Genomic DNA, 27,178 nt, shown 5'->3' on the forward strand with positions numbered 1-27,178 from the left:
CAGGAATTACAGCAGATTCCTCCCCCCCATTGAACAGGAATTACAGCAGATTCCTCCCCCCCCCCCGTTGAACAGGAATTACAGCAGACCCCCCGCCTGTTGAAAAGGATTTACAGCAGATTCCTCCCCCCCCCGTTGAACAGGAATTACAGCAAATATCCCCCCCCATTGAACAGGAATTACAGCAGATTCCCCCCCCCATTTAACAGGAATTACAGCAGATTTCTCCCCCCCCCGTTGAACAGGAATTACATCAAATCTCCCCCCCCATTCAACAGGAATTACAGCAGATTCCCCCCCCTCATTGAACAGGAATTACAGCAGATTCCTCCCCCCCCCCGTTGAACAGGAATTACAGCAGATTCCTCCCCCCCCCCGTTGAACAGGAATTACAGCAGATTCCTCCCCCCCATTGAACAGGAACTACAGCAGATTCCTCCCCCCCATTGAACAGGAATTACAGCAGACCCCCCCCCCCGTTGAACAGGAATTACAGCAGATTCCTCCCCCCCCATTGAACAGGAATTACAGCAGATTCCTCCCCCCGCCCCCATTGAACAGGAATTACAGCAGATTCCTTTCCCCCCCATTGAACTGGAATTACAGCAGATTCCTCCCCCCCCCATTGAACAGGAATTACAGCAGATTCCTCCCCCCGCCCCCATTGAACAGGAATTACAGCAGATTCCTCCCCCCCATTGAACAGGAATTACAGCAGACCCCCCCCCCCGTTGAACAGGAATTACAGCAGATTCCTCCCCCCCCCCATTGAACAGGAATTACAGCAGATTCCTCCCCCCCGTTGAACAGGAATTACAGCAGATTCCTTTCCCCCCCCCCATTGAACAGGAATTACAGCAGATTCCTCCCCCCCATTGAACAGGAATTACAGCAGATTCCTCCCCCCCCCGTTGAACAGGAATTACAGCAGATCCCCCCCATTGAACAGGAATTGCAGCAGACCCCCCCCCCCCCATTGAACAGGAATTACCGCAGATTTCTCCCTCCCGTTGAACAGGAATTACAGCAGATTCCTCCCCCCCCCCCCGTTGAACAGGAATTACAGCAGACCCCCCCCATTGAACAGGAATTACAGCAGATTCCTCCACCCCCCCATTGAACAGGAATTACAGCAGATTCCTCCCCCCCCCATTGAACAGGAATTACAGCAGATTCCTTCCCCCATTTAACAGGAATTACAGCAGATTTCTCCCCCCCCCCGTTGAACAGGAATTACATCAAATCTCCCCCCCCATTCAACAGGAATTACAGCAGATTCCCCCCCCCTCATTGAACAGGAATTACAGCAGATTCCTCCCCCCCCCCGTTGAACAGGAATTACAGCAGATTCCTCCCCCCCCCCGTTGAACAGGAATTACAGCAGATTCCTCCCCCCCATTGAACAGGAATTACAGCAGATTCCTCCCCCCCATTGAACAGGAATTACAGCAGACCCCCCCCCCCGTTGAACAGGAATTACAGCAGATCCCCCCCATTGAACAGGAATTGCAGCAGACCCCCACCATTGAACAGGAATTACCGCAGATTTCTCCCTCCCGTTGAACAGGAATTACATCAGATTCCTCCCCCCCCCCCCCGTTGAACAGGAATTACAGCAGACCCCTCCCCATTGAACAGGAATTACAGCAGATTCCTCCACCCCCCCATTGAACAGGAATTACAGCAGATTCCTCCCCCCCCATTGAACAGGAATTACAGCAGATTCCTTCCCCCATTTAACAGGAATTACAGCAGATTTCTCCCCCCCCCGTTGAACAGGAATTACATCAAATCTCCCCCCCCATTCAACAGGAATTACAGCAGATTCCCCCCCCCTCATTGAACAGGAATTACAGCAGATTCCTCCCCCCCCCGTTGAACAGGAATTACAGCAGATTCCTCCCCCCCCCCGTTGAACAGGAATTACAGCAGATTCCTCCCCCCCATTGAACAGGAATTACAGCAGATTCCTCCCCCCCATTGAACAGGAATTACAGCAGACCCCCCCCCCCGTTGAACAGGAATTACAGCAGATTCCTCCCCCCCCATTGAACAGGAATTACAGCAGATTCCTCCCCCCCCATTGAACAGGAATTACAGCAGACCCCCCCCCCCATTGAACAGGAATTACAGCAGATTCCTCCCCACCCATTGAACAGGAATTACAGCAGATTCCTCCCCCCGCCCCCATTGAACAGGAATTACAGCAGATTCCTTTCCCCCCCATTGAACTGGAATTACAGCAGATTCCTCCCCCCCCCCATTGAACAGGAATTACAGCAGATTCCTCCCCCCGCCCCCATTGAACAGGAATTACAGCAGATTCCTCCCCCCCATTGAACAGGAATTACAGCAGACCCCCCCCCCTTTGAACAGGAATTACAGCAGATTCCTCCCCCCCCATTGAACAGGAATTACAGCAGATTCCTCCCCCCCGTTGAACAGGAATTACAGCAGATTCCTTTCCCCCCCCATTGAACAGGAATTACAGCAGATTCCTCCCCCCCATTGAACAGGAATTACAGCAGATTCCTCCCCCCCCCCCGTTGAACAGGAATTACAGCAGATCCCCCCCATTGAACAGGAATTGCAGCAGACCCCCCCCATTGAACAGGAATTACCGCAGATTTCTCCCTCCCGTTGAACAGGAATTACAGCAGATTCCTCCCCCCCCCCGTTGAACAGGAATTACAGCAGACCCCCCCCATTGAACAGGAATTACAGCAGATTCCTCCACCCCCCCATTGAACAGGAATTACAGCAGATTCCTCCCCCCCCATTGAACAGGAATTACAGCAGATTCCTTCCCCCATTTAACAGGAATTACAGCAGATTTCTCCCCCCCCCCCGTTGAACAGGAATTACATCAAATCTCCCCCCCCATTCAACAGGAATTACAGCAGATTCCTCCCCCCCCTGTTGAACAGGAATTACAGCAGATTCCTCCCCCCCCCCCCCCGTTGAACAGGAATTACAGCAGATTCCTCCCCCCCCCATTGAACAGGAATTACAGCAGATTCCTTTCCCCCCCCCATTGAACAGGAATTACAGCAGATTCCTCCCCCCCCATTGAACAGGAATTACAGCAGATTTCTCCCCCCCCCGTTGAACAGGAATTACATCAAATCTCCCCCCTCATTGAACAGGAATTACAGCAGATTCCTCCCCCCCGTTGAACAGGAATTACAGCAGATTCCTCCCCCCCCATTGAACAGGAATTACAGCAGACCCCCCCCCCGTTGAACAGGAATTACAGCAGATTCCTCCCCCCCCATTGAACAGGAATTACAGCAGATTCCTTCCCCCCATTGAACAGGAATTACAGCAGATTCCTTCCCCCCCCATTGAACAGGAATTACAGCAGATTCCTCCCCCCCCCCGTTGAACAGGAATTACAGCAGATTCCTCCCCAACCATTGAACAGGAATTACAGCAGATTCCTCCCCCCGCCCCCATTGAACAGGAATTACAGCAGATTCCTTTCCCCCCCATTGAACAGGAATTACAGCAGATTCCTCCCCCCCATTGAACAGGAATTACAGCAGATTCCTCCCCCCCCCCGTTGAACAGGAATTACAGCAGATCCCCCCCATTGAACAGGAATTGCAGCAGACCCCCCCCCATTGAACAGGAATTACCGCAGATTCCTCCCCCCATTGAACAGGAATTACAGCAGATTCCTCCCTCCCCCGTTGAACAGGAATTACAGCAGACCCCCCCCCCCCCCGTTGAACAGGAATTACAGCAGATTCCTCCCCCCCCCCATTGAACAGGAATTACAGCAGACCCCCCCCGTTGAAAAGGATTTACAGCAGATTCCTCCGCCCCCCATTGAACAGGAATTACAGCAGACCCCCCCCCATTGAACAGGAATTACAGCAGATTCCTCCCCACCCATTGAACAGCAATTACAGCAGATTCCTCCCCCCGCCCCCATTGAACAGGAATTACAGCAGATTCCTTTCCCCCCCATTGAACTGGAATTACAGCAGATTCCTCCCCCCCCCCATTGAACAGGAATTACAGCAGATTCCTCCCCCCGCCCCCATTGAACAGGAATTACAGCAGATTCCTTTCCCCCCCATTGAACAGGAATTACAGCAGATTCCTCCCCCCCCCGTTGAACAGGAATTACAGCAGATCCCCCCCATTGAACAGGAATTGCAGCAGACCCCCCCATTGAACAGGAATTACCGCAGATTTCTCCCTCCCGTTGAACAGGAATTACAGCAGATCCCCCCCCATTGAACAGGAATTACAGCAGATTCCTCCCCCCCCCCCCGTTGAACAGGAATTACAGCAGATCCCCCCCATTGAACAGGAATTACAGCAGACCCCCCCCATTGAACAGGAATTACAGCAGATTCCTCCCCCCCCCATTGAACAGGAATTACAGCAGATTCCTCCCCCCGCCCCCATTGAACAGGAATTACAGCAGATTCCTTCCCCCCCCCATTGAACTGGAATTACAGCAGATTCCTCCCCCCCATTGAACAGGAATTACAGCAGATTCCTCCCCCCCCATTGAACAGGAATTACAGCAGATTCCTTTCCCCCCCCCCCATTGAACAGGAATTACAGCAGATTCCTCCCCCCCATTGAACAGGAATTACAGCAGATTCCTCCCCCCCCCCGTTGAACAGGAATTACAGCAGACCCCCCGCCTGTTGAAAAGGATTTACAGCAGATTCCTCCCCCCCCCCGTTGAACAGGAATTACAGCAGATTCCCCCCCCATTTAACAGGAATTACAGCAGATTTCTCCCCCCCCCGTTGAACAGGAATTACATCAAATCTCCCCCCCCATTCAACAGGAATTACAGCAGATTCCCCCCCCCTCATTGAACAGGAATTACAGCAGATTCCTCCCCCCCCCCGTTGAACAGGAATTACAGCAGATTCCTCCCCCCCATTGAACAGGAATTACAGCAGATTCCTCCCCCCCCATTGAACAGGAATTACAGCAGATTCCTCCCCCCGCCCCCATTGAACAGGAATTACAGCAGATTCCTCCCCCCCATTGAACAGGAATTACAGCAGATTCCTACCCCCCCCCATTGAACAGGAATTACAGCAGATTCCTCCCCCCCATTGAACAGGAATTACAGCAGATTCCTCCCCCCGCCCCCATTGAACAGGAATTACAGCAGATTCCTCCCCCCCATTGAACAGGAATTACAGCAGATTCCTCCCCCCCCCCGTTGAACAGGAATTACAGCAGATCCCCCCCATTGAACAGGAATTACCGCAGATTCCTCCCCCCCATTGAACAGGAATTACAGCAGATTCCTCCCCCCGCCCCCATTGATCAGGAATTACAGCAGATTCCTCCCCCCCATTGAACAGGAATTACAGCAGATTCCTCCCTCCCCCGTTGAACAGGAATTACAGCAGATTCCTCCCCCCGCCCCCATTGAACAGGAATTACAGCAGATTCCTCCCCCCCATTGAACAGGAATTACAGCAGATTCCTCCCTCCCCCGTTGAACAGGAATTACAGCAGACCCCCCCCCTGTTGAACAGGAATTACAGCAGATTCCTCCCCCCGCCCCCATTGAACAGGAATTACAGCAGATTCCTCCCCCCCATTGAACAGGAATTACAGCAGATTCCTCCCCCCCCCCGTTGAACAGGAATTACAGCAGATCCCCCCCATTGAACAGGAATTACCGCAGATTCCTCCCCCCCATTGAACAGGAATTACAGCAGATTCCTCCCTCCCCCGTTGAACAGGAATTACAGCAGACCCCCCCCCGTTGAAAAGGATTTACAGCAGATTCCTCCCCCCCATTGAACAGGAATTACAGCAGATCCCCCCCATTGAACAGGAATTACCACAGATTCCTCCCCCCCCATTGAACAGGAATTACAGCAGATTCCTCCCCCCCCCCCATTGAACAGGAATTACAGCAGATTCCTCCCCCCGCCCCCATTGAACAGGAATTACAGCAGATTCCTTTCCCCCCCATTGAACAGGAATTACAGCAGATTCCTCCCCCCCCCCGTTGAACAGGAATTACAGCAGATCCCCCCCATTGAACAGGAATTGCAGCAGACTCCCCCATTGAACAGGAATTACCGCAGATTTCTCCCTCCCATTGAACAGGAATTACAGCAGATTCCTCCCCCCCCCCGTTGAACAGGAATTACAGCAGATCCCCCCCATTGAACAGGAATTACAGCAGACCCCCCCCATTGAACAGGAATTACAGCAGATTCCTCCCCCCCCCATTGAACAGGAATTACAGCAGATTCCTCCCCCCGCCCCCATTGAACAGGAATTACAGCAGATTCCTTCCCCCCCCCATTGAACAGGAATTACAGCAGATTCCTCCCCCCCATTGAACAGGAATTACAGCAGATTCCTCCCCCCCCCCGTTGAACAGGAATTACAGCAGACCCCCCGCCTGTTGAAAAGGATTTACAGCAGATTCCTCCCCACCCATTGAACAGGAATTACAGCAGATTCCTCCCCCGCCCCCATTGAACAGGAATTACAGCAGATTTCCCCCCCCCATTTAACAGGAATTACAGCAGATTTCTCCCCCCCCCCGTTGAACAGGAATTACATCTAATCTCCCCCCCCATTCAACAGGAATTACAGCAGATTCCCCCCCCTCATTGAACAGGAATTACAGCAGATTCCCCCCCCTCATTGAACAGGAATTACAGCAGACCCCCCCCGTTGAACAGGAATTACAGCAGATTCCTCCCCCCCCATTGAACAGGAAATACTGCAGATCCCTCCCCCCCCATTGAACAGGAATTACAGCAGACCCCCCCCCCCCGTTGAACAGGAATTACAGCAGATTCCTCCCCCCCATTGAACAGGAATTACAGCAGATTCCTCCCCCCGCCCCCATTGAACAGGAATTACAGCAGATTCCTCCCCCCCATTGAACAGGAATTACAGCAGATTCCTCCCCCCCCCCGTTGAACAGGAATTACAGCAGATTCCTTTCCCCCCCCCCATTGAACAGGAATTACAGCAGATTCCTCCCCCCCATTGAACAGGAATTACAGCAGATTCCTTTCCCCCCCCCCATTGAACAGGAATTACAGCAGATTCCTCCCCCCCCCCATTGAACAGGAATTACAGCAGATTCCTTCCCCCCCCCCCATTGAACAGGAATTACAGCAGATTCCTTTCCCCCCCATTGAACAGGAATTACAGCAGATTCCTTCCCCCCCCCCATTGAACAGGAATTACAGCAGATTCCTTTCCCCCCCCCATTGAACAGGAATTACAGCAGATTCCTCCCCCCCATTGAACAGGAATTACAGCAGATTCCTCCCCCCCCCCATTGAACAGGAATTACAGCAGATTCCTTCCCCCCCCCCATTGAACAGGAATTACAGCAGATTCCTCCCCCCGCCCCCATTGAACAGGAATTACAGCAGATTCCTCCCCCCCCCCGTTGAACAGGAATTGCAGCAGACCCCCCCCCCCGTTGAACAGGAATTACTGCAGATTCCTCCCCCCCATTGAACAGGAATTACAGCAGATTCCTCCCTCCCCCGTTGAACAGGAATTACAGCAGACTCCCCCCCGTTGAACAGGAATTACAGCAGATTCCTCCCCCCCCATTGAACAGAAATTACAGCAGACCCCCCCCCTGTTGAAAAGGATTTACAGCAGATTCCTCCCCCCCCATTGAACAGGAATTACAGCAGACCCCCCCCCCATTGAACAGGAATTACAGCAGATTCCTCCCCACCCATTGAACAGGAATTACAGCAGATTCCTCCCCCCGCCCCCATTGAACAGGAATTACAGCAGATTCCTCCCCCCCCCATTGAACAGGAATTACAGCAGATTCCTCCCCCCGCCCCCATTGAACAGGAATTACAGCAGATTCCTCCCCCCCCCCGTTGAACAGGAATTACAGCAGATCCCCCCCATTGAACAGGAATTGCAGCAGACCCCCCCATTGAACAGGAATTACCGCAGATTTCTCCCTCCCGTTGAACAGGAATTACAGCAGATCCCCCCCAATGAACAGGAATTACAGCAGATTCCTCCCCCCCCCCATTGAACAGGAATTACAGCAGACCCCCCCCCCATTGAACAGGAATTACCACAGATTCCTCAACCCATTGAACAGGAATTAAAGCAGACCCCCCCCCCGTTGAACAGGAATTACAGCAGATTCCTCCCCCCCCATTGAACAGGAATTACAGCAGACCCCCCCCCCGTTGAACCGGAATTACCGCAGATTTCTCCCCCCCATTGAACAGGAATTACAGCAGACTCCCCCCCCCCGGTTGAACAGGAATTACCGCAGATTTCTCCCCCCCATTGAACAGGAATTACAGCAGACCCCCCCCCCCCGTTGAACAGGAATTACAGCAGATCCCCCCCATTGAACAGGAATTACAGCAGATCCCCCCCATTGAACAGGAATTACCACAGATTCCTCCCCCCCCCCGTTGAACAGGAATTACAGCAGATCCCCCCCATTGAACAGGAATTACCACAGATTCCTCCCCCCCGTTGAACAGGAATTACAGCAGATTCCTCCCCCCCCATTGAACAGGAATTACAGCAGAGCCCCCCCCCGTTGAACAGGAATTACAGATTCCTCCCCCCCATTGAACAGGAATTACAGCAGATTCCTCCCCCCAATTGAAAAGGAATTGCAGCAGATTTCTCCCCCCCCCGTTGAACAGGAATTACAGCAGATTCTCCGCCCCCCCATTGAACAGGAATTACAGCAGATTTCCCCCCCCCCCTTTAACAGGAATTACAGCAGATTCTCACCCCCCTCATTGAACAGGAATTACAGCAGATTCCTCCCCCCCCATTGAACAGGAATTACAGCAGATTCCCCCTCCCCCATTGAACAGGAATTACAGCAGATTCCCCCCCCCCCCTTTAACAGGAATTACAGCAGATTCTCCCCCCCTCATTGAACAGGAATTACAGCAGATTCCTCCCCCCGTTGAACAGGAATTACAGCAGATTCTTCCCCCCCCCCGTTGAACAGGAATTACAGCAGATTCCTCCCCCCCCCATTGAACAGGAATTACAGCAGATTCCTCCCCCCGCCCCCATTGAACAGGAATTACAGCAGATTCCTCCCCCCCGTTGAACATGATTTACAGCAGATTCCTCCCCCCGCCCCCATTGAACAGGAATTACAGAAGATTCCTCCCCCCCGTTGAACAGGAATTACAGCAGATACTCCCCCCCCCATTGAACAGGAATTACAGCAGATTCCTCCCCCCGCCCCCATTGAACAGGAATTACAGCAGACCCCCCTGTTGAACAGGAATCACAGCAGATTCCTCCCCCCCATTGAACAGGAATTACAGCAGATTCCTTTCCCCCCCCGTTGAACAGGAATTACAGCAGATTCCTCCCCCCGCCCCCATTGAACAGGAATTACAGCAGATTCCTCCCCCCCATTGAACAGGAATTACAGCAGATTCCTCCCCACCCATTGAACAGGAATTACAGCAGATTCCTCCCCCCCCCATTGAACAGGAATTACAGCAGATTCCTCCCCCCCATTGAACAGGAATTACAGCAGATTCCTTTCCCCCCCCCATTGAACAGGAATTACAGCAGATTCCTCCCCCCCCCCATTGAACAGGAATTACAGCAGATTCCTCCCCCCCCCATTGAACAGGAATTACATCAAATCTCCCCCCACATTGAACAGGAATTACAGCAGATTCCTGCCCCCCCCCGTTGAACAGGAATTACAGCAGATTCCTCCCCCCCCCCATTGAACAGGAATTACAGCAGATTCCTCCCCCCGCCCCCATTGAACAGGAATTACAGCAGATTCCTCCCCCCCATTGAACAGGAATTACAGCAGATTCCTCCCCCCCATTGAACAGGAATTACAGCAGATCCCCCCCATTGAACAGGAATTACAGCAGATTCCTCCCCCCCATTGAACAGGAATTACAGCAGATTCCTCCCCCCATTGAACAGGAATTGCAGCAGACCCCGCCCCATTGAACAGGAATTACCGCAGATTCCTCCCCCCCATTGAACAGGAATTACAGCAGCCTCCCCCCCGTTGAAGTGGAATTACAGCAGACCCCCCCCCCGTTGAACAGGAATTACAGCAGATTCCTCCCCCCCCATTGAACAGGAATTACAGCAGATTCCTCCCCCCCCCGTTGAACAGGAATTACAGCAGATTCCTCCCCCCCCCCCGTTGAACAGGAATTACAGCAGATTCCTCCCCCCCCCATTGAACAGGAATTACAGCAGATTCCTCCCCCCCCCATTGAACAGGAATTACAGCAGATTCCTCCCCCCCCATTGAACTGGAATTACAGCAGATTCCTCCCCCCCCCCCATTGAACAGGAATTACAGCAGATTCCTTTCCCCCCCATTGAACAGGAATTACAGCAGATTCCTCCCCCCCCCATTGAACAGGAATTACAGCAGATTCTTCCCCCCCCATTGAACAGGAATTACAGCAGACCCCCCCCCCGTTGAACAGGAATTACCGCAGATTTCTCCCCCCCATTGAACAGGAATTACAGCAGACTCCCCCCCCCGTTGAACAGGAATTACCGCAGATTTCTCCCCCCATTTGAACAGGAATTACAGCAGATTCCTTTCCCCCCCCATTGAACAGGAAATTACAGCAGATTCCTTTCCCCCCCATTGAACAGGAATTACAGCAGATTCCTCCCCCCGCCCCCATTGAACAGGAATTACAGCAGATTCCTTTCCCTCCCCCCCATTGAACTGGAATTACAGCAGATTCCTCCCCCCCATTGAACAGGAATTACAGCAGATTCCTTTCCCCCCCCCATTGAACAGGAATTACAGCAGATTCCTCCCCCCCCCCGTTGAACAGGAATTACAGCAGATTCCTCCCCCCCATTGAACAGGAATTACAGCAGACCCCCCCCCCATTGAACAGGAATTACAGCAGATTCCTCCCCCCCCATTGAACAGGAATTACATCAAATCTCCCCCCCCCATTGAACAGGAATTACAGCAGATTCCTCCCCCCCCCGTTGAACAGGAATTACAGCAGATTCCTCCCCCCCATTGAACAGGAATTACAGCAGATCCCCCCCATTGAACAGGAATTACAGCAGATTCCTCCCCCCCCCATTGAACAGGAATTACAGCAGATTCCTCCCCCCCCATTGAACAGGAATTACAGCAGACCCCCCCCCCCCGTTGAACAGGAATTACCCCAGATTTCTCCCCCCCATTGAACAGGAATTACAGCAGACTCCCCCCCCCCCGTTGAACAGGAATTACCGCAGATTTCTCCCCCCCATTGAACAGGAATTACAGCAGATTCCTTTCCCCCCCCATTGAACAGGAATTACAGCAGATTCCTTTCCCCCCCCATTGAACAGGAATTACAGCAGATTCCTCCCCCCGCCCCCATTGAACAGGAATTACAGCAGATTCCTTTCCCTCCCCCCCATTGAACTGGAATTACAGCAGATTCCTCCCCCCCATTGAACAGGAATTACAGCAGATTCCTTTCCCCCCCCCATTGAACAGGAATTACAGCAGATTCCTCCCCCCCCCCTTTAACAGGAATTACAGCAGATTCTCACCCCCCTCATTGAACAGGAATTACAGCAGATTCCTCCCCCCCCATTGAACAGGAATTACAGCAGATTCCCCCTCCCCCATTGAACAGGAATTACAGCAGATTCCCCCCCCCCCTTTAACAGGAATTACAGCAGATTCTCCCCCCCTCATTGAACAGGAATTACAGCAGATTCCTCCCCCCCGTTGAACAGGAATTACAGCAGATTCTTCCCCCCCCCCGTTAAACAGGAATTACAGCAGATTCCTCCCCCCCCCCATTGAACAGGAATTACAGCAGATTCCTCCCCCCGCCCCCATTGAACAGGAATTACAGCAGATTCCTCCCCCCCGTTGAACATGATTTACAGCAGATTCCTCCCCCCGCCCCCATTGAACAGGAATTACAGAAGATTCCTCCCCCCCGTTGAACAGGAATTACAGCAGATACTCCCCCCCCCATTGAACAGGAATTACAGCAGATTCCTCCCCCCGCCCCCATTGAACAGGAATTACAGCAGACCCCCCCGTTGAACAGGAATCACAGCAGATTCCTCCCCCCCCATTGAACAGGAATTACAGCAGATTCCTTTCCCCCCCCCCGTTGAACAGGAATTACAGCAGATTCCTCCCCCCCCCCGTTGAACAGGAATTACAGCAGATTCCTCCCCCCGCCCCCATTGAACAGGAATTACAGCAGATTCCTCCCCCCCATTGAACAGGAATTACAGCAGATTCCTCCCCACCCATTGAACAGGAATTACAGCAGATTCCTCCCCCCCCCATTGAACAGGAATTACAGCAGATTCCTCCCCCCCATTGAACAGGAATTACAGCAGATTCCTTTCCCCCCCCCATTGAACAGGAATTACAGCAGATTCCTCCCCCCCCCCCATTGAACAGGAATTACAGCAGATTCCTCCCCCCCCCATTGAACAGGAATTACATCAAATCTCCCCCCACATTGAACAGGAATTACAGCAGATTCCTGCCCCCCCCGTTGAACAGGAATTACAGCAGATTCCTCCCCCCGCCCCCATTGAACAGGAATTACAGCAGATTCCTCCCCCCCATTGAACAGGAATTACAGCAGATTCCTCCCCCCCATTGAACAGGAATTACAGCAGATCCCCCCCATTGAACAGGAATTACAGCAGATTCCTCCCCCCCATTGAACAGGAATTACAGCAGATTCCTCCCCCCATTGAACAGGAATTGCAGCAGACCCCGCCCCATTGAACAGGAATTACCGCAGATTCCTCCCCCCCATTGAACAGGAATTACAGCAGATTCCTCCCCCCCGTTGAAGTGGAATTACAGCAGACCCCCCCCCGTTGAACAGGAATTACAGCAGATTCCTCCCCCCCCATTGAACAGGAATTACAGCAGATTCCTCCCCCCCCGTTGAACAGGAATTACAGCAGATTCCTCCCCCCCCCCCGTTGAACAGGAATTACAGCAGATTCCTCCCCCCCCCCATTGAACAGGAATTACAGCAGATTCCTCCCCCCCCCCATTGAACAGGAATTACAGCAGATTCCTCCCCCCCATTGAACTGGAATTACAGCAGATTCCTCCCCCCCCCCATTGAACAGGAATTACAGCAGATTCCTTTCCCCCCCATTGAACAGGAATTACAGCAGATTCCTCCCCCCCCCATTGAACAGGAATTACAGCAGATTCTTCCCCCCCCATTGAACAGGAATTACAGCAGACCCCCCCCCCCCGTTGAACAGGAATTACCGCAGATTTCTCCCCCCCATTGAACAGGAATTACAGCAGACTCCCCCCCCGTTGAACAGGAATTACCGCAGATTTCTCCCCCCATTTGAACAGGAATTACAGCAGATTCCTTTCCCCCCCCATTGAACAGGAATTACAGCAGATTCCTTTCCCCCCCATTGAACAGGAATTACAGCAGATTCCTCCCCCCGCCCCCATTGAACAGGAATTACAGCAGATTCCTTTCCCTCCCCCCCATTGAACTGGAATTACAGCAGATTCCTCCCCCCCATTGAACAGGAATTACAGCAGATTCCTTTCCCCCCCCCATTGAACAGGAATTACAGCAGATTCCTCCCCCCCCGTTGAACAGGAATTACAGCAGACCCCCCCCCATTGAACAGGAATTACAGCAGATTCCTCCCCCCCCATTGAACAGGAATTACATCAAATCTCCCCCCCCCATTGAACAGGAATTACAGCAGATTCCTCCCCCCCCGTTGAACAGGAATTACAGCAGATTCCTCCCCCCCATTGAACAGGAATTACAGCAGATCCCCCCCATTGAACAGGAATTACAGCAGATTCCTCCCCCCCCCATTGAACAGGAATTACAGCAGATTCCTCCCCCCCCATTGAACAGGAATTACAGCAGACCCCCCCCCCCCGTTGAACAGGAATTACCCCAGATTTCTCCCCCCCATTGAACAGGAATTACAGCAGACTCCCCCCCCCCCCGTTGAACAGGAATTACCGCAGATTTCTCCCCCCCATTGAACAGGAATTACAGCAGATTCCTTTCCCCCCCCATTGAACAGGAATTACAGCAGATTCCTTTCCCCCCCCATTGAACAGGAATTACAGCAGATTCCTCCCCCCGCCCCCATTGAACAGGAATTACAGCAGATTCCTTTCCCTCCCCCCCATTGAACTGGAATTACAGCAGATTCCTCCCCCCCATTGAACAGGAATTACAGCAGATTCCTTTCCCCCCCCCATTGAACAGGAATTACAGCAGATTCCTCCCCCCCCCCGTTGAACAGGAATTACAGCAGACCCCCCCCCATTGAACAGGAATTACAGCAGATTCCTCCCCCCCCATTGAACAGGAATTACATCAAATCTCCCCCCCCCGTTGAACAGGAATTACAGCAGATTCCTCCCCCCCCCGTTGAACAGGAATTACAGCAGATTCCTCCCCCCCATTGAACAGGAATTACAGCAGATCCCCCCCATTGAACAGGAATTACAGCAGATTCCTCCCCCCCATTGAACAGGAATTACCGTAGATTCCTCCCCCCCATTGAACAGGAATTACAGCAGATTCCTCCCCCCCCCGTTGAACTGGAATTACAGCAGACCCCCCCCCCCCGTTGAACAGGAATTACAGCAGATTCCTCCCCCCCCCATTGAACAGGAATTACAGCATACCCCCCCTGTTGAAAAGGATTTACAGTAGATTTCTCCCCCCCCATTGAACAGGAATTACAGCAGATTCCTCCCCCCCATTGAACAGGAATTACAGCAGATTCCTCCCCCCGCCCCCATTGAACAGGAATTACAGCAGATTCCTTTCCCCCCATTGAACTGGAATTACAGCAGATTCCTCCCCCCCCCATTGAACTGGAATTACAGCAGATTCCTCCCCCCGCCCCCATTGAACAGGAATTACAGCAGATTCCTCCCCCCGCCCCCATTGAACAGGAATTACAGCAGATTCCTCCCCCCGCCCCCATTGAACAGGAATTACAGCAGATTCCTCCCCCCGCCCCCATTGAACAGGAATTACAGCAGATTCCTTTCCCCCCCATTGAACCCCCCATTGAACTGGAATTACAGCAGATCCCCCCCATTGAACAGGAATTACAGCAGATTCCTCCCCCCCCCCGTTGAACAGGAATTACAGCAGATTCCTTTCCCCCCCATTGAACTGGAATTACAGCAGATTCCTCCCCCCGCCCCCATTGAACAGGAATTACAGCAGATTCCTCCCCCCCATTGAACAGGAATTACAGCAGATTCCTCCCCCCCAATTGAAAAGGAATTGCAGCAGATTTCTCCCCCCCCCCCGTTGAACAGGAATTACAGCAGATTCCCCCTCCCCCATTGAACAGGAATTACAGCAGATTCTCACCCCCCTCATTGAACAGGAATTACAGCAGATTCCTCCCCACGCCCCCATTGAACAGGAATTACAGCAGATTCCTCCCCCCCGTTGAACAAGAATTACAGCAGATTCTCCCCCCCCCCATTGAACAGTAATTACAGCAGATTCCTCTCCCCCATTGAACAGGAATTACTGCAGACCCCCCCCCCCATTGAACAGGAATTACAGCAGATTCCTCCCCACCCATTGAACAGAAATTACAGCAGATTCCTCCCCCCCATTGAACAGGAATTACAGCAGACCCCCCCCCCCATTGAACAGGAATTACAGCAGATTCCCCCTCCCCCATTGAACAGGAATTACTGCAGATTCCTCCCCCCCATTGAACAGGAATTACAGCAGACCCCCCCCCCATTGAACAGGAATTACAGCAGATTCCTTTCCCCCCCCCATTGAACAGGAATTACAGCAGATTCCTCCCCCCCCCCCGTTGAACAGGAATTACAGCAGACCCCCCCCCATTGAACAGGAATTACAGCAGATTCCTCCCCCCCCATTGAACAGGAATTACATCAAATCTCCCCCCCCCATTGAACAGGAATTACAGCAGATTCCTCCCCCCCCCGTTGAACAGGAATTACAGCAGATCCCCCCCATTGAACAGGAATTGCAGCAGACCCCCCCCATTGAACAGGAATTACCGCAGATTCCTCCCCCCCATTGAACAGGAATTACAGCAGATTCCTCCCCCCCCGTTGAACTGGAATTACAGCAGACCCCCCCCCCGTTGAACAGGAATTACAGCAGATTCCTCCCCCCCCGTTGAACAGGAATTACAGCAGATTCCTCCCCCCGCCCCCATTGAACAGGAATTACAGCAGATTCCTCCCCCCCATTGAACAGGAATTACAGCAGACCCCCCCCCCCCCGTTGAACAGGAATTACCGCAGATTTCTCCCCCCCATTGAACAGGAATTACAGCAGACCCCCCCCCATTGAACAGGAATTACAGCAGATTCCCCCCCCCTTTAACAGGAATTACAGCAGATTCCTCCCCCCCCCCGTTGAACAGGAATTACAGCAGATTCCTCCCCCCCCCTCATTGAACAGGAATTACAGCAGATTCCTCCCCCCCATTGAACAGGAATTACAGCAGATTCTCCCCCCCCATTGAACAGGAATTACAGCAGATTCCCCCCCCCCCATTGAACAGGAATTACAGCAGATTCCCCCTCCCCCATTGAACAGGAATTACTGCAGATTCCTCCCCCCCATTGAACAGGAATTACAGCAGATTCCCCCTCCCCCATTGAACAGGAATTACTGCAGATTCCTCCCCCCCATTGAACAGGAATTACAGCAGACCCCCCCCCCATTGAACAGGAATTACAGCAGATTCCTCCCCCCCCCCATTGAACAGGAATTACAGCAGATTCCTCCCCCCCCCATTGAACAGGAATTACAGCAGACCCCCCCCCGTTGAACAGGAATTACAGCAGATTCCTCCCCCCCATTGAACAGGAATTACTGCAGATTCCTCCCCCCCATTGAACAGGAATTACAGCAGACCCCCCCCCATTGAACAGGAATTACAGCAGATTCCTCCCCCCCCCCATTGAACAGGAATTACAGCAGATTCCTCCCCCCCCCATTGAACAGGAATTACAGCAGACCCCCCCCCCCGTTGAACAGGAATTACAGCAGATTCCTCCCCCCCATTGAACAGGAATTACAGCAGATTCCTCCCCCCCAATTGAAAAGGAATTGCAGCAGATTTCTCCCCCTCCCCCGTTGAACAGGAATTTCAGCAGATTCTCCCCCCCCCCTTTGAACAGGAATTACAGCAGATTCCCCCTCCCCCATTGAACAGGAATTGCAGCAGATTCCCCCCCTTTATCAGGAATTACAGCAGATTCTCCCCCCCTCATTGAACAGGAATTACAGCAGATTCCTCCCCCCGCCCCCATTGAACAGGAATTACAGCAGATTCCCCCCATTGAACAGGAATTACAGCAGATTCCCCCCATTGAACAGGAATTACTGCAGATTCCTCCCCCCCCATTGAACAGGAATTACAGCAGATTCCTCCCCCCCCGTTGAACAGGAATTACAGCAGATTCCTCCCCCCGCCCCCATTGAACAGGAATTACAGCAGATTCCTCCCCCCCATTGAACAGGAATTACAGCAGATTCCCCCTCCCCCATTGAACAGGAATTACAGCAGATTCCTCCCCCCCCATTGAACAGGAATTACAGCAGATTCCTCCCCCCCATTGAACAGGAATTACAGCAGATTCCCCCTCCCCCATTGAACAGGAATTATAGCAGATTCCTCCCCCCCCCCATTGAACAGGAATTACAGCAGATTCTCCCCCCCATTGAACAGGAATTACAGCAGATTCCCCCCCCCAGTGAACAGGAATTACTGCAGATTCCTCCCCCCCATTGAACAGGAATTACTGCAGATTCCTCCCCCCCATTGAACAGGAATTACAGCAGATTCCTCCCCCCCCCATTGAACAGGAATTACAGCAGATTCCTCCCCCCCATTGAACAGGAATTACAGCAGATTCCCCCCCCCCTTTAACAGGAATTACAGCAGATTCCTCCCCCCCCCCCCGTTGAACAGGAATTACAGCAGATTCTCCCCCCCCCCATTGAACAGAATTACAGCAGATTCCTCCCCCCCATTGAACAGGAATTACAGCAGATTCCTCCCCCCCCCCCATTGAACAGAATTACAGCAGATTCCTCCCCCCCATTGAACAGAATTACAGCAGATTCCTCCCCCCATTGAACAGGAATTACAGCAGATTCTCCCCCCCCCATTGAACAGGAATTACAGCAGACCCCCCCCCGTTGAACAGGAATTACAGCAGATTCCTCCCCCCATTGAACAGGAATTACAGCAGATTCCTCCCCCCCATTGAACAGGAATTACAGCAGACCCCCCCCCCATTGAACAGGAATTACAGCAGATTCCCCCTCCCCCATTGAACAGGAATTACAGCAGATTCCTCCCCCCCCATTGAACAGGAATTACAGCAGATTCCCTCTCCCCATTGAACAGGAATTACAGCAGATTCCTCCCCCCCATTGAACAGGAATTACAGCAGATTCCTCCCCCCCCCCATTGAACAGGAATTACCTCAGATTCCCCCTCCCCCATTGAACAGGAATTACAGCAGATTCCTCTTCCCCCCCCCCCCCCCGTTGACTTGTAACCATGAGTACTGTTTGCGCCGTGTGCAGTGTTCTGTGTGCTGATGGCAATGCGTCTTGCACCTTGACACCAGAGGAACGCGGTTTTGTTCTGCTATGTTCACATATGGTTGAATGATAATTAAATCTGAAACTGAGGGAGAAGGTTATAGAAGGGGCTACCCTTACTGGCCCCTTCACCGCTCTCTCCCTGATGTCTCCTCACCCTCTCCACTCACCTCGGGCCCAAAACTGCTCAGAGTACTTCAAGGGCAGCCGGCATTGCAGTGAGCCTTGTCGAGCCTCGGCATTCCATCCTTCCTCTTATACTCTCGTCCTCTCCAAGTGAATCCAAGCTTCTCTTTAAGCATGAAATCAAGCTCGCATCTGCCGGTGCAAGTGGTGCATGTGAGCTCGATTTCAGTGCTTAGGAGAAGTTTGGATAGGCACATGGATGGTAGGGGTGTGGAGGGCTGTGGTCCCGGTGCAGGTTGATGAGAGCAGGCAGTTTAAATAGTTCAGCACAGACTAGATGGGCTGAAGGGCCTGTTCTATGACTATAACATCACTTTTGCTTTCCTCAACCTGCAGTGAAAACTGTACAAGGGCCCCCAAGTCCCTTTGCAACTCCGATTTCTAAATTTGCTCCGTCTAGAAAATAGTCCACGATTAGAGTTGTGAAGTTCAAAGCCAGTTTGTTACTGAAGTGCATATATGTTACCCTGTACAATCATGAGATTCATTGTCTTGTGGACATTCACAGTAAATACAAGGAACATAACAGAACCGGTGATAGACCACATCCAACAAGACGGGCAATCTCAAGTGTGCACAAGACAACAAACTGTGCAAATACAAAAAGGGAAAATAATAACGACAAATAAGCCATAAATATGGAGAACATGCGATGAAGAGTCCTTGAAAGTGAGTCCATTGATTGTGGGAACAGTCTGGTGTTGGGGTGAGTAAAGTTATCCCCTCTGGTTGAGGGGTAATAACTGTTCCTGAACCTGGTGCTGTGGGCCCTGAGGCTCCTGTACCTCCTTCCTGATGGTTGGGAGGTAATAACTGTTCCTGAACCTGGTGCTGTGGGCCCTGAGGCTCCTGTACCTCCTTCCTGATGGTTGGGAGGTAATAACTGTTCCTGAACCTGGTGGTGTGAGTCCTGAGGCTCCTGTACCTCCTTCCTGATGGTTGAGGGGTAATAACTGTTCCTGAACCTGGTGGTGTGAATCCTGAGGCTCCCGTACCTCCTTTCTGATGGTAGAGGGGTAATAACTGTTCCTGATCCTGGTGGTGTGGGTCCTGAGGCTCCTGTACCTCCTTCCTGATGGTAGAGGGGTAATAACTGTTCCTGATCCTGGTGGTGTGGGTCCTGAGGCTCCTGTACCTCCTTCCTGATGGTTGAGGGGTAATAACTGTTCCTGATCCTGGTGGTGTGGGTCCTGAGGCTCCTGTACCTCCTTCCCAATGGCAGCAGTGAGAAGGGAGCATGTCCTGGGTGGAGGGGGTCCCTGATGATGGATGCTGCTTTCCTCCTACAACTCTCTGTGTAAGTATTGGAAGGGCTCTATCCGTGATGGACTGGTCTGTATCCCCTACTTCTTGTAGCATTTTCTGGTCAAGGGCATTGGTGTTTCCATACCAGACTGCGTTGCAGCCGGTCAATACACTCTCCACCACACATGTGTAGAAGTTTGTCAGAGTATGCCGAATGTTTGCAAAGAAGAGAGCACTCTATGCAGAATCTATTCCCGATGTGCTGCCTGCTGACTCGTCCCAGGTCACAGCCACACGCTCCGCATAGAAATTCTTGTCACCTTTTCACAGCGAGAGAATGAAGAACTGATTTAGGACCCATTATTCCTGTAGCTCCTCATACTTAACCTTTCGCAGATGAAGTGCTTCTAATTTCCCAGAATATATTGACGTCAGAAAGGAGATTGATGGGTTTGCTCTGAGAGTGCGATGCACCTGAGCTTGAGAGGAATTCTGTGCAGACACCGTATCTCCTTTGTTAGAAGGCATTGCCGGTGAAATGTTAAAGACATTAACAGCACATAAAACCATTCTGTGACAGTCACGGGCAAAAGGAGGCACTTAAACTCATAAAATCAGAAGAAATGCCCACCTGGGTCCTATTGTTGGGAGATGGTTTCACTCAGGAATTTTTATTACATCTGCTTTTGCCTGAGAAACACAGAGCATTACAGCACAGAAAAGGCCCTTCGGCTCACAATGTTGTGCCGAACTCTTATCCAACGGTAACAGCAGGCGGTCGTGTGGTGGCATCAATCAGCACTGGACTTTGAGGTGGACGGTCCTGCATTCGAATCCGGCCGGGTCCCCGCCTGGGCAGCGGCAGTATCCGTGCGGAAGAAAGGTCTGGCAATCTACTTCCGTAGCGTGCCACAAAAACCCAGTGCACAGCTACACTACCTGACCCTGATGGGGTGGTGGGGGGGTTAGGGTTAGGGTGATTTACACCGGCTGCTCCCATGGCTTCACCTGTCCCTGATGGGGTGGTGGTGGGGTGCTACACCCGCTGCTCCCGTGGCTTCACCTGACCCTGATGGGGTGGTGGGGGGGTGCTACACCCGCTGCTCCCATGGCTTCACCTGACCCTGATGGGGTGGTGGGGGGGTGCTACACCCACTGCTCCCATGGGTTCACCTGACCCTGATGGGGTGGTGGTGGGGTGCTACACCCGCTGCTCCCATGGGTTCACATGACCCTGATCGGGTGGTGGTGGGGTGCTACACCCGCTGCTCCCATGGGTTCACCTGACCCTGATGGGGTGGTGGGGTGCTACACCCGCTGCTCCCGTGGGTTCACCTGACCCTGATGGGGTGGTGGTGGGGTGCTACACCCGCTGCTCCCGTGGGTTCACCTGACCCTGATGGGGTGGTGGCGGGGTGCTACACCCGCTGCTCCCATGGCTTCACCTGACCCTGATGGGGTGGTGGTGGGGTGCTACACCCGCTGCTCCCATGGGTTCACCTGACCCTGATCGGGTGGTGGTGGGGTGCTACACCCGCTGCTCCCATGGGTTCACATGACCCTGATCGGGTGGTGGTGGGGTGCTACACCCGCTGCTCCCATGGGTTCACCTGACCCTGATGGGGTGGTGGGGTGCTACACCCGCTGCTCCCGTGGGTTCACCTGACCCTGATGGGGTGGTGGTGGTGTGCTACACCCGCTGCTCCCGTGGGTTCACCTGACCCTGATGGGGTGGTGGCGGGGTGCTACACCCGCTGCTCCCATGGCTTCACCTGACCCTGATGGGGTGGTGGTGGGGTGCTACACCCGCTGCTCCCATGGGTTCACCTGACCCTGATCGGGTGGTGGTGGGGTGCTACACCCGCTGCTCCCATGGCTTCACCTGACCCTGATCGGGTGGTGGTGGGGTGCTACACCCGCTGCTCCCGTGGCTTCACCTGACCCTGATCGGGTGGTGGGGTGCTACACCCGCTGCTCCCGTGGCTTCACCTGTCCCTGATGGGGTGGTGGCCGGGTGCTACACCCGCTGCTCCCGTGGCTTCACCTGACCCTGATGGGGTGGTGGTGGGGTGCTACACCCGCTGCTCCCATGGCTTCACCTGACCCTGATCGGGTGGTGGTGGGGTGCTACACCCGCTGCTCCCATGGGTTCACATGACCCTGATCGGGTGGTGGCGGGGTGCTACACCCGCTGCTCCCGTGGCTTCACCTGACCCTGATGGGGTGGGGGGGTGCTACACCCGCTGCTCCCGTGGCTTCACCTGACCCTGATCGGGTGGTGGCGGGGTGCTACACCCGCTGCTCCCATGGGTTCACATGACCCTGATCGGGTGGTGGCGGGGTGCTACACCCGCTGCTCCCATGGGTTCACCTGACCCTGATGGGGTGGGGGGGTGCTACACCCGCTGCTCCCATGGGTTCACATGACCCTGATGGGGTGGTGGCGGGGTGCTACACCCGCTGCTCCCGTGGCTTCACCTGACCCTGATCGGGTGGTGGCCGGGTGCTACACCTTGCCCAAGGGTGACCTGCAGACTAGCGGAGAGAAGCAGCAGCTTACACCTCCTTTCCTAGAGACGTATCTCCACCCCACCTCCCACACAACCCTCTGTTTTTCTTTCATTCATGTGCCTACCTAAGAGTTTCTTAAATGTCCCTGGTATACCCGCCTCGACCACCACCCCTCCACGCATCCTCCACTCTCTGTGTAAAAGAGAAAAAAATCCCTCTACACTTCCCTCCAGTCACCTTCAAGTGCTGCCCCCGCGTATTAGCCACATGTGCCTGTAAGGGTAAACAGTGAACACGGGACACAGAACAGTACAGGCCCTTCAGCCCACGACACCGTGCCCAGCTTTTAACTTACTCTAAGATCAATCTAGCCCTTCCCTCCTACAGAACCCGACATTTTTTCTATCATCCATGCATATCAAAGATAGATGCCCCTAATCTATTTGCCTCTCCCCGGCGGGGCGTTCCATGCTTTCCCTACTCTCTGTGTAAGAAAAACTACCTCTAACATCCACCCTCCCCCCCAGTACTTCCCTCCAAGCACCTTAAAATATGTCCCCAGTATTACTTAGGAAAAATAAATCTTGGTCTTTCCACTCAATCTATGCCTCTTGCCACCTTGTGCTCCTTCAGAGTGACATCAGTAACGGGATAGTACTGACAGGGTGTTTTCTGTCAGCAAGCAGTGGTGTGCCACTGGGATCAGTGTTTGGACCTGTTTACAGTATAGGGCAGTTACAAGTATAGTGGAACAGAGAGATATCGAGGGAGGGGCAGCACCTCCGGTGAAGGGGCTTGTCGTGTCCACTCACTCACCTTTGGTCCCCACCGGACACTCAGCTCTCACCTGCGGCTCCAGGTAGCTCCAGAGAACAGGGCAGATGAGAGCTACAGTGAGATCCAGCGTCCAGGAAGGTGGTTCTGCATTGCTTGGTGGAGAGCGATTGGGCACGGCAGGGCACAGAAGATGACATGGCCATTCACTATTGTTACGAACCCCGTAACTGGGTCACTTACCAGCAAAGATAGAGAGGTCCGTTGAAGTCTGATGGTACTATTTTCTTAAAGTCTTTATTTATAAAGGGGCACAAAAATAAGATTAATACAAACATTCAGATAATATACGTCGTCACTACTCAATCTAAAAGCGAGGGTATAATAATAACCATCAATAAGAAACAGCTCGATCGTTTGTCTAGGCCGCAGGGGTCAGCAACCTTTACCACTGAAAGAGCCACTTGGACCCGTTTCCCACAGAAAAGAAAACACTGGGAGCCGCAAAACCCGTTTGACATTTAAAATGAAATAACACTGCATACAACGTTTTGTTTTGCCTTTATGCTATGTATAAACAAACTATAATGTGTTGCATTTATGAAATTGATGAACTCCTGCAGAGAAAACAAAATTACATTTCTGCATGCAACAAAAACATTTTGAACTCCGAAAAAAAGACGTTGGGTTGAAGGTTACTTTTAAGTAAAATACTCAACGTCTATTTGAGTCCTTCTTGTATTTATGAAAAACGCCAAACTTAAATTTGCCGCCAGCAGCAAACCAAAAATAACGTCAGCCAGCTGTCAATCTGAAAAATAAAAGGACTATTTCACTGAACAATGAAAACATATGAATACACGTAAAATAACAGGCAATTAAAATATTGTCAGGTTGACTCACACCTGACAATGCAGTCGTATTCAGTAGGGATGGATCGATGCTTAGGGGAGTGACCGGGAAGGATAATGTGTCTTTTTCCTCTCTGAACTCACAGAAGCGTTTCCCAAACGATGTTTGCATTGCGATGATTGCAGAATGTAAATACTCGGAATTTATCATGTCGTGACCTTGTTTGAACTCTCTCAAATTGGGGAAGTGAGACAATGTGCCTTTCTGTAAATCTCTGGCAAGCACTGTCAACTTGCGCTCAAATGCCAAAACATCCTCCAACATGTGCAGGGCTGTACGTCCTTACCCCGTTGAAGAGCTGTGTTCAGCGTGTTCAGGTGCGCTGTCATGTCTACCATGAAGTGTAGCTTTTCCAGCCACTCTGGCTGTTCCAGCTCAGGAAAGGTGAGCCCTTTGCTGCCCAGGAAAGTTTTCACTTCTACCAGACACGCGACAAAGCGTTTCAGCACCTTCCCTCTGGACAGCCAGCGATAAAAACACGTTGTTGCGGTGTGCTACACGCAGTCAGTAAACTGCAGTCAAAGATAGCTTTATTCAAACTAAACAGCCTTGCTTTTCAGCTTCCCTCAACCCGCCCCCCATGGGCGCAGATGCTGCAAAAGACACGTACTCACAAACCCCCGTAGGCTATCTCCCTTAGCCTGAACGCTGGCTAATTGTGAGCCGGTTCGGATGTGTCAGGAAATGGGTTGCCACAACATCTTAATTAGATTATACAAGATCACCATAATCTTCAAATTTAGAATTACATTTCAAAAACTAACAAACTAACATAAAATACATTTTAATTAAATACTGACCAATTATTTCCCTAAGCAACAGGGAGCCGCAGCACAGACGTAAAAGAGCTACATGTGGCTCCGGAGCCGCGGGTTGCCAACCCCCGGTCTAGGGGATAATATATTGTCCGATGGAAATATAAAAGTCACTCAGTTCCTGCAGGCTTCAGCCTTTTGGGACCGCTGGGTTTTCACTTGTTGGAGAGAGAGAGATTTGTGAGAAAAGAAACTTGCCCGGGTCTTTTATGAAGCAAATCCGTTGAATCGGGGAAGTTGGTCCCCTGTTGTTAGTTCAAGAACATCGGTTCTGTGGTACCCAAGCAAAGGGGAACCGAATGCACGTGGCTTCCTTCCAATGGCTTCCCGCTACTACGGGACCGTTAGCGTTTCTTCTGGTGCGTCTGAAGGGGTTGTTCCCCCAGACCCTCTTTTATACTTCCTCACGGGGTCTCAGATGTCAATCAGGTTGGGATGATGCAATCTTTCTCTCAACCAGCCCACTTTGCCCGAGGGCTTGCATGTGGCATAGTCCCCAATCCACAAACGTGGTCTCCGGGAGACAATGGTCAATGTCGCGTTATTTTGCATCGCCGGGGAATGAGGCATCCAGCACGTCTCTCTCCCATTTCCTGGGTCTACTGACCCCCCCCCCAACTTGTGCTCTTGCGATTCTCACAAAGGAGGGGGCTGCGGACTTAACACTGTAAACATGGAAGATCCCCGGTTTGGGGACTGTTTGGACCACCGGACCCAGAGTTCTGAGGTCGAAGGTGTGGAACTGCTTCAGTGCAATGGCTTTTCCACTTTAAAACCTCTCCCATACAGGTTTCCGGTCACCTTTGGACCATGGAGACAGCCAACAAGGATGGTCAGATTAGTAAGTTTGCAGCTGATAGTAAAATTGGTGGAGTTGTGGATGGTGAGGAGAGTTGTCTACAGATACAGCGGGCCATAGCTCATCTGATGTTGGGTGAAACTGTGGAGTTATTTCATTTATTCAGAGATACAGCACGGTAACAGGCCCTCCTGACTCAACAAGCCCGCACAACCCAATTACACCCACTAACTTACTGACCGGTACATCTTTCAGTGATGGTTCAAGAGCCTGATGGTTGAGATGTTTAATAACTGTTCCTGAACCTGGAGATGTGGGTCCAGAGGCTCCTGTACCTCCTTCCTGATGGTTGAGAGGTTTAATAACCGTTCCTGAACCTGGAGATGTGGGTCCTGAGGCTCCTGTACCTTCTTCCTGATGGCAGTAGTGAGAAAAGAGCACAACCTGGGTGGTGTGTGTCCCTGATGATGGATGTTGCTTTCCTGTGGCAACGCTCTGTGTAGATGTGCTCAACTTTATTCGTGATGGACTGGGCCGTATCCACTACTTTTTGTAGGATTTTCCATTCAAGGACATTGGTGTTTCCATACCAGGCCAGGACGGCTACTCTCCCCTGCACACAGAAGTGGATAGCAAAAGTATTTTTCCCAGACAGACAGACAGACATACTTGATTGATCCAGAAGGAAATTGGGTTTCATTACAGCCGCACCAACCGAGAATAGTGAAGAAATATAGCAGTATAAAATCATAAATAATTAAATAATAAGTTAATCATGCCGTGGAAATAAGTCCAGGACCAGCCTATTGGCTCAGGGTGTCTGACACTCTGAGGGAGGAGTTGTAAAGTTTGATGGCCACAGGCAGGAATGACTTCCTATTACGCTCAGTGTTACATCTCGGTGGAATGAGTCTCTGGCTGAATGTACTCCTGTGCCTAACCAGTACATTATGGAGTGGATGGGAGACATTGTCCAAGATGGCAGGTGAGTTCGGAACTACAGAGCACAGATTGAAGATGAGAAGGTAGAACCTGAGAAGCTGTAAACAGCAGAAGCCTTGTTTGATGGTCGTAACAAGGACAAGACCTCAAGCTGGAGTCAGTGCTGCCCCCCCAGTGTTCACTAGGCAGAAGGCAGGCTGTGTTGTGGTTGACCACAGATTTCGATGACATTCATGGACGCAGGGTTGGGCTGTGTTTGCGTAGCTGTACTTTACTGATATCTTACTTATTATTTTGTATGTGTTCTGTGTGTGACTGTTGGTGCTGTGGCCCCAGAGTAATGCTGTTTCGTTTATCTGTGTACATGAGCT

General features: G+C 52.0%; 1 protein-coding gene across 3 annotated transcripts in view; it reads left to right on the forward strand.

Annotated features, from left to right (window-relative positions):
• The window catches only part of mmp17a (matrix metallopeptidase 17a), a 229,172-nt gene that overhangs the window by 99,767 nt on the left and 102,227 nt on the right, over positions 1-27,178 (forward strand). The window lies entirely within an intron of this gene.

Source organism: Hypanus sabinus, chromosome 18 (assembly GCF_030144855.1).
Source record: "Hypanus sabinus isolate sHypSab1 chromosome 18, sHypSab1.hap1, whole genome shotgun sequence".
In the NCBI taxonomy this organism is placed as follows: Eukaryota; Metazoa; Chordata; class Chondrichthyes; order Myliobatiformes; family Dasyatidae; genus Hypanus; species Hypanus sabinus.